At 43.9% G+C, this 13,396-nt stretch overlaps 1 protein-coding gene across 2 annotated transcripts in view; it reads right to left on the bottom strand.

Moving 5' to 3' along the window:
- Window positions 1-13,396, bottom strand: part of PHTF2 (putative homeodomain transcription factor 2) — a 205,396-nt gene that overhangs the window by 68,413 nt on the left and 123,587 nt on the right. The window lies entirely within an intron of this gene.

The following is a 13,396-nucleotide window of genomic DNA, read 5'->3' as shown; positions in this document are numbered from 1 at the left end:
GTACTATACAAAATAATATTGTGGTACCGTGTTAACCAGAAAAATAGATGTAAATACTTATGTCCCCCAAAAAATTGAGAAAAGTATTCAAGGTGTGAAACCTTTATTGGCTAGCTAGAGAAATTATATTTGCAAGCAAGCTTTCAGGGCTCAGAAGGCCCCTTCATCAGGCTAGTTTGCAAGTGAATTACTGAGAAGAGACGGCAACATTTAAATAGGAATTATAACAGGACATGAGGTGATGCTACCTAGAGACAGGCCACGGAAATCAAATTAAGGTTTTTGTTACACATGCAGATGAGGACCAAGTGTTCTATTAGAGATCTGAAGACCTTCTTGTGGAGGTGTGAACTGTGTCCATGTAATGAGTCATGAATCCAGGTGTCAAATTCAGTCCTATTGTTAGGGTTTCAAACATATTTATAAATTTGAACTCCCGAATTTTTCTTTCTCTGTCACTATTAAAATGACCTTTCAATATTAGGACTTTTAGATCTGCCAAGCTGTGTCCAGGTCTAGAGAAGTGTATTCCTACAGGTGTGTCCAGCTCATTTTTAATAGAAGTCTATGCAGATTCATCCTTGTTTTTAGTTTTTGCTTAGTTTCTCCGATGCATGTCCCTGCATTGCACCTTGTACACTGTATCATGTACACTACATTGGAGGATGTACATGAAAAAGAGTCCATGATCTTATAGTCCTGATTTGTGTTGGGTATGGGGACTTTATCTGTTGGTGATATGTGGGTGCAGGTCTTGCATTTCTTACTGTTACAGGGGACTGTGCCTGTCTCTGATGGTGATGTGAGGGCACTTCTGACAAGGATATTCCTTAGGTTGGGAGGCTGTTTGTAGGAGAGCAGTTCTGAGAATATTGCTTTCAGTCTGTGGTCTCTGTGGAATATGGGTTGGAGGTCAGCGCCAATTTTCCTTAAAATGTTCATGTGAGGGTTGTACGTTACCACAAGCGGCACCCTGTTGTTATCCTCCTTTTGTTTGTAATCCAAGAGGCTGCTCCTTGGGATCCTTGTAGCTCTGTGGATCTGTTCATCAATTACAAGTGGATGATATAATTGGTGTAGGAATGTTTTCCTAAGTGATAGCAGTTGTAGTTTTCTATCCTCGTTGTTTGAACAGATCCGAATGTACCTTAGAGCTTGACTGTAGATTATTGATTTTTTTGTGTGTCTTGGATGAAAGCTGTTCCATCTCAGGTATGCCGGACGTCCTGTGGGTTTATGGTAGTCGTTTGTACGGTATTGTCTTTGATGTATATGGTTGTGTCTAGAAAATGGATTTGGGCTTTTGAAAAGTTGAGGGTGAGTTTGATGGTTAGGTGGAACTTGTTGACGTTTTTGTGGAAGGTAAGCAAGTCCTCCGCTGAGCCTTTCCAGATTATTAGTAGGTCATCAATGTAGCGGAAGTATGCTAGAGGTTTGATAGTGCAGAATGCCAAAAAGTCTTGTTCTAGTTTAGACATAAACAGGTTAGCATACCGTGGTGACATTTTGCTTCCCATGGCGCTGCCCATGCACTGTTGGTGTATATATTGTTTCCAAAGGAAAAATAGTTATGGTGGAGCACAAACCCAAAAGGAAATAAATTCTCTACAGGACAGAATACAAGGACCTGGTTCATGTCTATTCAAAGAGACATTACAGGATTTTTACAACAAATTACAATACCACCTAATCATCAACAAGAAAAAAGCTCAACAAACTCAGGAGGAAAGCAGGTCTCAATCTTGCGGAAGGTAAGCCCAATATAAACAATAATTTTAATACATCATCATCTGTTGTGAACATCTCACCGTATGAGCGAAATATGGCAGAAATGAAAGTTCTAGCCAAGGGTCTAACATTCTGTCCCACTAAACAGCTTGACACAGCTCAATTCTGTAGTGATATTGAGGAATTCTTCTGCAGATTAAGGCTAAAAGAATTCTTCCATGACCACACAGATAATCCATCACAAATCAGTGAGACAGACACATCAAAAAAGAAAAAGAGGACAAACTGGACCCCACAACCTGGGCACAACCAAACTCTGGACCACTACATAGACTGTTTCCGCAAAAAAGTAAAATCTGACATTTTGGACAAACACCTCAAAATACCACACAATATGAGCACGGAGGAAAGAAGAGCCATAAAATCCTTAAAAACCAACAACAATATCATCATTAAACCAGCAGATAAAGGGGGAGCTGTAGTAATTATGATTAAGACAGATTACATCCAGGAAGCACACAGACAACTCCTGGACAAAAAATATTACATCCCCCTTCAGGAAGATCCCACCAAAAATTGCAAAGAGGAATTAACTAAGATCATCTATGGGTTTGACTGTCATCCTCCCTACTGGACCTAATACCAGACAACCCCCAAATAGGTACCTTCTACATGTTACCTAAAATACACAAAGAAGGTAATCCAGGGAGGCCCATCATCTCTGGAATTGGGACATTAACTGAGAATATCTCTGGCTGGGTGGAGAACATTTTGAAACCCTTGGTGAGGCAAACACCCAGCTACATCCAGGACACCACAGACATTCTCTGCAAATTGTCAGCACTGGGTCCACTCCCAGAGGATACAATATTGGCCACCATGGATGTAGAGTCCCTATATTCCAACATTCCTCACAGACATGGGATTGCTGCATGCAAATATTTCCTCCAAAAAACAATCTGGCCACGGAACCAGCCTTGCAATTCATCAGGTTTGTGCTCCACCATAACTATTTTTTTCCATTCTACATGACGGCACCACGAGAGAGGGGATCCTCCCAATGAGGACAGGAAACCTTCAAGATAAAAAGGGGCGGCTCCTCTCTCTGCATCAGTTGGTTTCCTGTCCTTCGATGGGGAACCCTCAAGATGAAAACCTCTTGAAGGTTCTGGAAGAAAGAAGAAAGAAGAGGATGCCTGGGCCTGGGTCGGGTGATTACTGCCAGGCACCGGTCTGCTACACCCGTCGCCAGGTACCGGTAGTCGCCTCGGGGGCCATATATTCCTATGCCCCCCCTGAGCGAGTGCATGGCAACAGCCTGCGAGGCAATTGCCCGGGTGAAGTTTGCCTCGGAGACCACATTGGGTGTACCCTCCCAGATGCCGACATACCCCATAGAAGTCCACGGAGGCCACTTTTGTGCTCCCTCCCTGTTGACGTGTGGTGGCCATGCAGCCTGTGAAGCACATCGGTGCCCGGGCAGAGGTAAGACTCCTTGGAGGACCCTCTCAGAATCCCTCCCTGTTGAGCCCAGAACGCCGGTCACCGTTTGGGCCATAAAGAAGAAGCAGTACCTGCAGAACAGTGGTGACCAGCGACGTGATCGCTCCCTCCAGGTAAAATCCAGCAAAGGTATGGAGGAGGTGGAGGTGACCGAGTGTCTTGGTAGCCAGGGGTGGTGCAGCGTTATCGCCCCCTCTGGGCAGGTCCAGGAGGGAGGGGGCGGCGGTGCCGGGTGTCATGGCGGCCGGGCGTCAGAAGAACGCCAGGGGAGGCCGGGCGTGCACCGGAAGTGACGTGCCCGATAGTGGCAAGACAGAGACGCGCACCAGGAACTGGCCAGAAAAACTCGCCAAGCGTAGAAAGGGAGCACGCACCCGGGGGAAAGGCTGGCGCGCTCTGGGGCATGCAGGGGAGATCAGCGCACACCAGTAGTGGTTACTGGGGGTGCAAACAAGTCGGATGTAGTACGCATGTGGATAACGCCCAGGAAGTGCAGGTGACTGGCAGGACCAGCCCGCAAGCGCAAAGAACTTTAGCTAATATAGGACGCTGTGCAGAATGGCTTAAATGCTGGCTGGGGGACACACAGGCAAAGATGTAACTCTGCCCTTTACTGTGTGAAGGAAATTTCCTATTTTGGTCAGACATTGGATGGCGTATGAGGGAAAACCGACAACAAAAAAGAAAATTTTCCCAAAAGACAGCCATCTTCAGGCCTCTTTCAGCACTCCTTTCGGAAGGGCCGGAAATCCAGGAAATGGTAATATAAGGATCAAGACAGAAACAGCTCTGACAAACGATCCATATGTGGGAGAGGCTTCTATTTTAGCAAACCCTCCAAAGACACCAAAAAACCCTTCCAGTGACAGGCAGTCTCAGGTGCACTTCCTCCCAGCTTGGGAGAGGTACTCGTCCAGCGCCTGGATCTGGCAAATTGTGGGATCAGGTCTGGAATTAAGGTTCCACCACTGGCTTCTGAGAGGACATATGCAATCCTCTCAAAGACGGTCTGGAAGGGGAAACCACCTCACTCCTAGACCAACATGTCCTGGAAAAGATTTCGATAGAAGCCCCAGATAAGTTCATGGAGGTCAATTATAATTCTGAAAAGACCTCAATAGGTATCTGATAATCCCGGTGGAGACGATAAGGCCAGCAGTAGAATTCCTCCTTCCTCGAATGTTATATAACAGTTCCGAGATCTCATGAACACTTATCACCAGATCCGGCAATAAGGCCATATACGTCTCAGAGTGACAGTCCGGATGGGTCTCAGTAGTGTCACTTCCAATACAGGGCCCTGCCCTGTGCAGTAGTGATAGCCCTCGAGTTTTCACAAGGCTAATCGCAGAAATCACAGCGCACCTCAGAGGGAAAGATGCTTTGATGATACTCTATCGGGACAACTTCTTGTTAATAGGGAAGAAGTCTCCCTTACTGTCAAGATCAAGTCAGGATAGTGATGAAAACACTATAGATGTTGGATGGCAGCTGGACCTCAAAAAAAAAAATCCAAACTGGAACCAGCAATGATCTAGAAATTTTTGAGGTTAACAATGAACTCAGTGGAGCAGGAGCATCACCTCTCAGAGGAAGACAAGGGAGATAAAAAGCCAGAGATAGCTCTGTGGAGGACCATGTTGTTGTTGGGGTCCCTCACCTCCTGCATACCAACAGTGAAATGGGCCCAGTTCCACAAAAAGGAATTGTAAAGGTGTGTGCTGCAGAACAACAGGGAACTGCAGGGAAGGCTAGAGCAAAAGCTCACCCTTCCGTCTCTGTACTCCAGTCACTCAGGTGGTGGTTACAGATAGTCCTCTCCGAGGGGAATATCCGAAACACACACACACACACACACACACACCATGCCTCCAAGGTGGTCACAACGGACACTAGTCCTTGGCGGTGGGGAGCCCACCTAGACACATTATGGCTCCAGGATCCCTGGGCCCTGGAGGAAAAGAATCTATCCTCGAATGATTGAGAACGTCTAACAATCAAAATAATGCCAGAGGAATTGTTACCACACTTAAAGTGGACACCACGTGAGAGTCCTATCAGGACAACTAAGCAGTGGTTGCATAGGTAAAGCACCAGGGAGACAGCCGTTCTCAGTCCTTGAGGCAGATAATCACCGGCCCTTTCAGGCTGAAGGTGACTGCTTTTGTCAAAGGGCGTCCGCTAAACAACTTGAGGCCAGATCATGACTCTGGCAGAACACCAGTCCCTCTCATTATCGGCCCTGCATATCCGAGGTATAGACAACCTGAAGGCAGACTGTCTGAGCAGGAACCACTTGAGGCAAGTAAAAAAAGTGCCAAAAAGAATCCGTTTTTCAACGGATAGGAAACATGTGGGAAAATCCCAGTATAGATCTCTCTGCCTCAAGAAAAGCCAACAGGAAGGTTCCGAAATTCTGCTCCCTAAGTCCAGCGGAAAGACCATTGGCAGTAGACGCCTTCAGGATAAGAGTGGACATCAGGTCTCCTGTATGCCTTCCCTCCAATATGCCTCATACCAGCGGTTCTGAGGAAGATCAGGGAGGACAGAGCCAGAGTAATTTTGGATAGCCCTTTTTTGGCTGATAAGGCCATGGTTCTATTGGCTGAGAGTAATGTTAGTGATAGAGGTCTAGGCCCCTCTAACACAGCGTCCTGCTGCAGTTGACAGCCTGAAATTTAAAAGGCCACTACTAGAGGAAAAGGGATTCTCAGTAGCGTTAATATCCACCTTACTCAGTAGCTGAAAACCAGTGACTACAAAAATTTTTTTTTAGGAGGATATGTGAAAATTCTTGTCTACCTCAGAGCCAATACGGGAAGGGAAAATCCCGATAGTGGCAATGCTGGAATTGTCTGCAGAAAGGTTTAGGATTGGGGTTAGCTGTCAGTACCTTCAAAGCACACGTCTCAGCATTGGCTGCCTTATTCAGCTGCGACCTGACAAACAATAGGTGGGTGGTCAGGTTTATCCAAGCCTGTACTAGAGCTGACTCTGTCCCGTCCTCTACTCCTCCTCCTTGGGATCTAAATTTAGTCCTGTCATCTTTGACAGTCCGTTGGAACCATTTAAAAACATAACATTAGACAGGGATTCTAACATTAAACAGCCTTATTAAAGGCGCTCGCGTCGGCCAGTAGGTTGAGGAGTTACTCGCATTATCAACAAGACCCTCCCCTACACTCAGGCCATAGATGATAGAGTTGTGTTAAAAATTAGATCCAGCATACCTTCTCAAGGTGATATCAAGATTCCATACGGCTCAGGAGATAACCTTACCATCTCTTTTGTCCTGACCCTAACGACCAGAAGGAGGAGAGGCTTCATGGCCTAGATATGAGATGTCACCTGCAGTATTTGGAGGTAACGAGACCTTGGAGAAAACAGGGAGCATTATTTGTCTCATTCCAAGGGGCAAGGAGGGGCCTTAAAAGCCTCTAGACAAACTATAGCTAGATGAGTGAGAAAGGTCATTATGCCAGCAGATAGCAGTGCAGGCAGGGCTATTCCAAAAGGCCTAAAAGCCCACTCCACGAGGCCCGTGACGACTTCCTGGACAGAGAGAGCAGACGCTCCCATTTACCAATTCAAAAAAGCGGCCACTTGGTCCGCTCCGTCTACCTTTGTCAGACATTATAGGTTAAGGAAAAAACACTGTGTGCACAACTGTGGTGGTGCCGAGGTAGGTTCCTAAACCATATATATAGTATAATGAAAACCTGGCACTCAACTTAAATGCTTAAATGGAACAGTTTATTTGTAGTACCAAACAAAACGTTTCGGTCAGTGCAGACCTTCATCAGTTACGTGCTCAAAGATTGTCTGTATTTAGATTCGAGGGCGCTTTTTGTATGTCCCTGTAAAGCCAAATGTCAGTGTGCTGCTGGAGCGCAGTTAAGTCTTATCTGTCTGGCAGGGAAAGTGCAAGCCTGGTCCTCCTGGATGCTGTGTTCGACAAGCTGTGGTCCCTCCCTAAGAGAATACAAATCTCTGTAACTCTCTCGTGGTACCGTCATGTAGAATGGAAAAACACGGGTATTACATACCTGGTAATGTGTTTTTTCATGAGACATAACGGCACCCTTATATTCCCTCCCTATTGATCACATCATTAGTTGGGTGCATTATTAGCATTATACACTTCCTTGGGTGTCGGAAATTTAGCAGTGTAAAGGATGTATTATTTATATGTAGACTAACCTGCGGAGTTCCTCTCGTGCTCTGTAAAACAACTGATGCGGAGAGAGAGGAGCTGCCCCTTTTTATCTTGAAGGTCTCCTGCCCTCATTGGGCGGATCCCCTCTCTCGTGGTAACGTCATGTCTCATGAAAAAACACATTACCAGGTATATAATACCCGTGTTTCCTTTGGAAACAATATATATCAACAGTGCATGGGCAGCGCCATGGGAAGCAAAATGTCACCACAGTATGCAAACCTGATTATGGCTAAACTAGAACAAGACTTTTTGGCATCCTGCACTATCAAACCTCTAGCATACTTCCGCTACATTGATGACCTACTAATAATCTGGAAAGGCTCAGCGGAGGACTTGCTTACCTTCCACAAAAACGTCAACAAGTTCCACCCAACCATCAAACTCACCCTCAACTTTTCAAAAGCCCAAATCCATTTTCTAGACACAACCATATACATCAAAGACAATACCGTACAAACGACTATTTACCATAAACCCACAGGACGTCCGGCATACCTGAGATGGAACAGCTTTCATCCAAGACACACACACAAAAAAATCAATAATCTACAGTCAAGCTCTAAGGTACATTCGGACCTGTTCAAACAAGGATAGAAAACTACAACTACTATCACATAGGAAAACATTCCTACACCAAGGATATCATCCACTTGTAATTGATGAACAGATACACAGAGCTACAAGGATCCCAAGAATAGAATACAATTGTGGTACACATGGTAGGTAAAGAAATAAACTTACATACGGAGATAATACTCACACATCAGTCCTATACCATGGGAATATGTAGGACATGAAATTACAACTGCACTTCATGCAGAAAAAGCCAATACATACGCAGTCAAGAAGTCCAATAAAAACACAATTTTATTCAAGATTATATAATAAAACATGGACACAGAATTGCATGGAAACAAGGGGGAAGGAAATACCATATGCACAGATTGGCAAGATAAAAGCCTTATAGAGCACAAGAGTACACACAGGACCAGGATAGCCCACCAACATAGGATCACATAGATCAAGTCTATATATATATAGTCAAAAAGAATGTACAGCCGGTAATTCCAGCAGAGGATGATATATAACATAGAATAGAGAGCAAGTGCTCAGATAAGAGACAGTTTATGTGACATATAGACATGAGCAATCATACAGCTATTGCTGGTGTTAAGATGCTACATACAGGGGCCTTAGGCATATAGCCTTAACTGGGCACTAAATAATCATACAGCTATTACTGATAGTCAGACGCTACATACAGGGGCCTTAGGCATATAGCCTTAACTGGGCACTAAATAATCATACAGCTATTACTGATAGTCAGACGCTACGTGCAGGGGCCTTAGGCATATAGCCTTAACTGGGCACTAAATAATCATACAGCTATTACTGATAGTCAGACGCTACGTGCAGGGGCCTTAGGCATATAGCCTTAACTGGGCACTAAATAATCATACAGCTATTGCTGGATTTCAAACGCTACATGAAGGGGCCTTAGGCATATAGCCTTACCTGAGCGCTGTATGTAGGAGTGCTGACGGCCAACCCCGACACGCCCCCTGAGGAAGGAGCATAGCGCTCGGAAACGCGTGTCAGGGTTGGCCGTCAGCACTCCTACATACAGCGCTCAGGTAAGGCTATATGCCCAAGACCCCTGCATGTAGCGTCTGACTATCAGTAATAGCTGTATGATTATTTAGTGCCCAGTTAAGGCTATATGCCTAAGGCCCCTGCATGTAGCGTCTGACTATCAGTAATAGCTGTATGATTATTTAGTGCCCAGTTAAGGCTATATGCCTAAGGCCCCTGCATGTAGCGTCTGACTATCAGTAATAGCTGTATGATTATTTAGTGCCCAGTTAAGGCTATATGCCTAAGGCCCCTGTATGTAGCATCTTAACACCAGCAATAGCTGCATGATAGCTCATGTCTATATGTCACAAACTGTCTCTTATCTGAGCACTTGCTCTCTATTCTATGTTATATATCATCCTCTGCTGGAATTACCGGCTGTACATTCTTTTTGACTTATATATATATATATATATATATATAAATATAAATATAAATATATATATACATACATATACACACACACAGTGCCTACAAGTAGTATTCAACCCCCTGCAGATTTAGCAGGTTTGATAAGATGCAAATAAGTTAGAGCCTTCAAACCTCACACAAGAGCAGGATTTATTAACAGATGCATAAATCTTACAAACCAAAAAGTTATGTTGCTCAGTTAAATTTTAATACATTTTAAACATACAAGTGTGGGTCAATTATTATTCAACCCCTAGGTTTAATATTTTGTGGAATAACCCTTGTTTGCAATTACAGCTAATAATCGTCTTTTATAAGACCTGAGCAGGCCGGCACAGGTCTCTGGAGTTATCTTGGCCCACTCCTCCATGCAGATCTTCTCCAAGTTATCTAGGTTCTTTGGGTGTCTCATGTGGACTTTAATCTTGAGCTCCTTCCACAAGTTTTCAATTGGGTTAAGGTCAGGAGACTGACTAGGCCACTCCAACACCTTGATTTTTTGCCTCTTGAACCAGGCCTTGGTTTTCTTGGCTGTGTGCTTTGGGTTGTTGTCTTGTTGAAAGATGAAATGACGACCCATCTTAAGATCCTTGAAGGAGGAGCGGAGGTTCTTGGCCAAAATCTCCAGGTAGGCCGTGCTATCCATCTTCCCATGGATGCGGACCAGATGGCCAGGCCCCTTGGCTGAGAAACAGCCCCACAGCATGATGCTGCCACCACCATGCTTGACTGTAGGGATGGTATTCTTGGGGTCGTATGCAGTGCCATCCAGTCTCCAAACGTCACGTGTGTGGTTGGCACCAAAGATCTCGATCTTGGTCTCATCAGACCAGAGAACCTTGAACCAGTCTGTCTCAGAGTCCTCCAAGTGATCATGAGCAAACTGTAGATGAGCCTTGACATGACGCTTTGAAAGCAAAGGTACCTTACAGGCTCGTCTGGAACGGAGACCATTGCGGAGGAGTACGTTACTTATGGTATTGACTGAAACCAATGTCCCCACTGCCATGAGATCTTCCCGGAGCTCCTTCCTTGTTGTCCTTGGGTTAGCCTTGACTCTTCGGACAAGCCTGGCCTCGGCACGGGAGGAAACTTTCAAAGGCTTCCAGGCCGTGGAAGGCTAACAGTAGTTCCATAAGTCTTCCACTTCCGGATGATGCTCCCAACAGTGGAGACAGGTAGGCCCAACTCCTTGGAAAGGGTTTTGTACCCCTTGCCAGCCTTGTGACCCTCCACTATCTTGTCTCTGATGGCCTTGGAATGCTCCTTTGTCTTTCCCATGTTGACCATGTATGAGTGCTGTTCACAAGTTTGGGGAGGGTCTTAAATAGTCAGAAAAGGCTGGAAAAAGAGATAATTAATCCAAACATGTGAAGCTCATTGTTCTTTGTGCCTGAAATACTTCTTAATACTTTAGGGGAACCAAACAGAATTCTGGTGGTTTGAGGGGTTGAATAATAAATGACCCTCTGAATAAACTTTTCACAATTTAAAAAAAAATTAAACAAATAATTAACATTCTTTTTTGCTGCAGTGCATTTCACACTTCCAGGCTGATCTACAGTCCAAATGTCACAATGCCAAGTTAACTCCGAATGTGTAAACCTGCTAAATCTGCAGGGGGTTGGATACTACTTGTAGGCACTATATATATATATATATATATATATATATATATATATATATATATATATATATATATATATATATATATATATAGACTTGATCTATGTGATCCTATGTTGGTGGGCTATCCTGGGCCTGTGTGTACTCTTGTGCTCTATATGGCTTTTATCTTGCCAATCTGTGCATGTGGTATTTCCTTCCCCCTTGTTTCCAAGGATCCCAAGAAGCAGCCTCTTGGATTACAAACAAAAGGAGGATAAAAACAGGGTGCCGCTTGTGGTCACGTACAACCCTCACATGAACATTTTAAGGAAAATTGGCGCTGACCTCCAACCCATATTCCACAGAGACTACAGACTGAAAGCAATATTCCCAGAACTGCCACTGCTCTCCTACAAACACCCTCCCAACCTAAGGAATATCCATGTCAGAAGTGCCCTCACATCACCATCAGAGACAGGCACAGTCCCCTGTAACAGTAAGAAATGCAAGACCTGCACCCACATATCACCAACAGATAAAGTCCCCATACCCAACACAAATCAGGACTATAAGACCATGGACTCTTTTTCATGTACATCCTCAAATGTAGTGTACATGATACAGTGTACAAGGTGCAATGCAGGGACATACATCGGAGAAACTAAGCAAAAACTAAAAACAAGGATGAATCTGCATAGACATCTATTAAAAATGAGCTGGACACACCTGTAGGAATACACTTCTCTAGACCTGGACACAGCTTGGCAGATCTAAAAGTCCTAATATTGAAAGGTCATTTTAATAGTGACAGAGAGAGAAAAATTTGGGAGTTCAAATTTATAAATATGTTTGAAACCCTAACAATAGGACTGAATTTGACACCTGGATTCATGACTCATTACATGGACACAGTTCACACCTCCACAAGAAGGTCTTCAGATCTCTAATAGAACACTTGGTCCTCATCTGCATGTGTAACAAAAACCTTAATTTGATTTCCTTGGCCTGTCTCTAGGTAGCATCATCTCATATCCTGTTATAATTCCAATTTAAATGTTGCCGTCTCTTCTCAGTAATTCACTTGCAAACTAGCCTGATGAAGTGGCCAACTGAGCCCTGAAAGGTTGCTTGCAAATATAATTTCTCTGGTTAGCCAATTAAAGGTATCACACCTTGAATACTTTTCTCAATTTTTTGGGGGGACATAAGTATTTACATCTATAATAACACATAGAGACACTGACTTTTGGTACACACATTGGGAATGGGATTTGGGGAGTAAGAGTGCAAGTTATGTGACAAGGGAGGAAAAACTGGAGTGATCATTTGGAAACTAATCAGGCAGTACGCAAATTAATATCACTACTATTTACCTTATGTACATTGCAAATGGATTGACATGTCACTAGGTGATTTTTTTAACCCCTTAGTGAGAGCCAATTTGGTACTTAATGACCAAGCCAATTTTTACAAAGCTGACCACTGTCACTTTATGAGGTTATAGCTCTGGAGCACTTCAAGTAATCCCATTGATTCTGAGGCTGTTTTTTCGTGACATATTGTACTTCATGTTAGTGGTAAAATTTCCCACATGTCAAATTTACATAAGCACAATTTAGAAAACAATTTTTTTTTTGTTAGGACGCTATAAGGGTTAAACGTTGACCAGCGATTTATTTTTACAACAAAATTTACAAAACCATTTTTTAGGGACCACCTCACATTTGAAGTGAGTTTGAGGGGTCAATATAACAGGTGCTTCATGAGAACTAAAGCAATTTGGAAGGAAAAAATGAACATTTTACTTTGTCACAAAAAATTTTACTTTGGAACCAAATTATTTTTTATTTTCACAAAGGGATCAGGAGAAAATGGACCACAAAATTGTTGTGCAATGTCTCCTGAGTACGCCAGTGCCCTGTAATGTGGGGGAAAGCCACTGTTTGGGTGAATGCCAGGGCTCAGAAGGCAGGGAGCACCATTTGACTTTTTGAACGCAAAATCGGCTGGAATCAATGGTTGCATCATGTCAACTTTGAAGACCCCATGATGTACCTAAACAATGGAAGCCCCCCAATTCTAACTCCAACTCTAACCCAAACACACCCCTTTTTAACGGCTCTGAGAAATAAGGGTATAGTGTCCCCCAGAGTCTGAATTTCTCTGGGGTCTTGGCTGCCGGGGGTAGCCGAGACCCCAGTTAACATGATTCGGGTCGGTTTTTACCGACCTCGGTGTTGCGATTGCCGTTATTAATGGTATAACGGCGACCACAAATAAGAAAAAAAAAAG

The sequence above is a fragment of the Dendrobates tinctorius genome, unplaced genomic scaffold, assembly GCF_039654945.1.
Source record: "Dendrobates tinctorius isolate UK_male_01 unplaced genomic scaffold, ASM3965494v1 ptg000176l, whole genome shotgun sequence".
Taxonomy (NCBI): Eukaryota; Metazoa; Chordata; class Amphibia; order Anura; family Dendrobatidae; genus Dendrobates; species Dendrobates tinctorius.
Note: the sequence above shows the minus strand (reverse complement) of the source record. Positions and strands in the feature narration are given on the sequence as shown.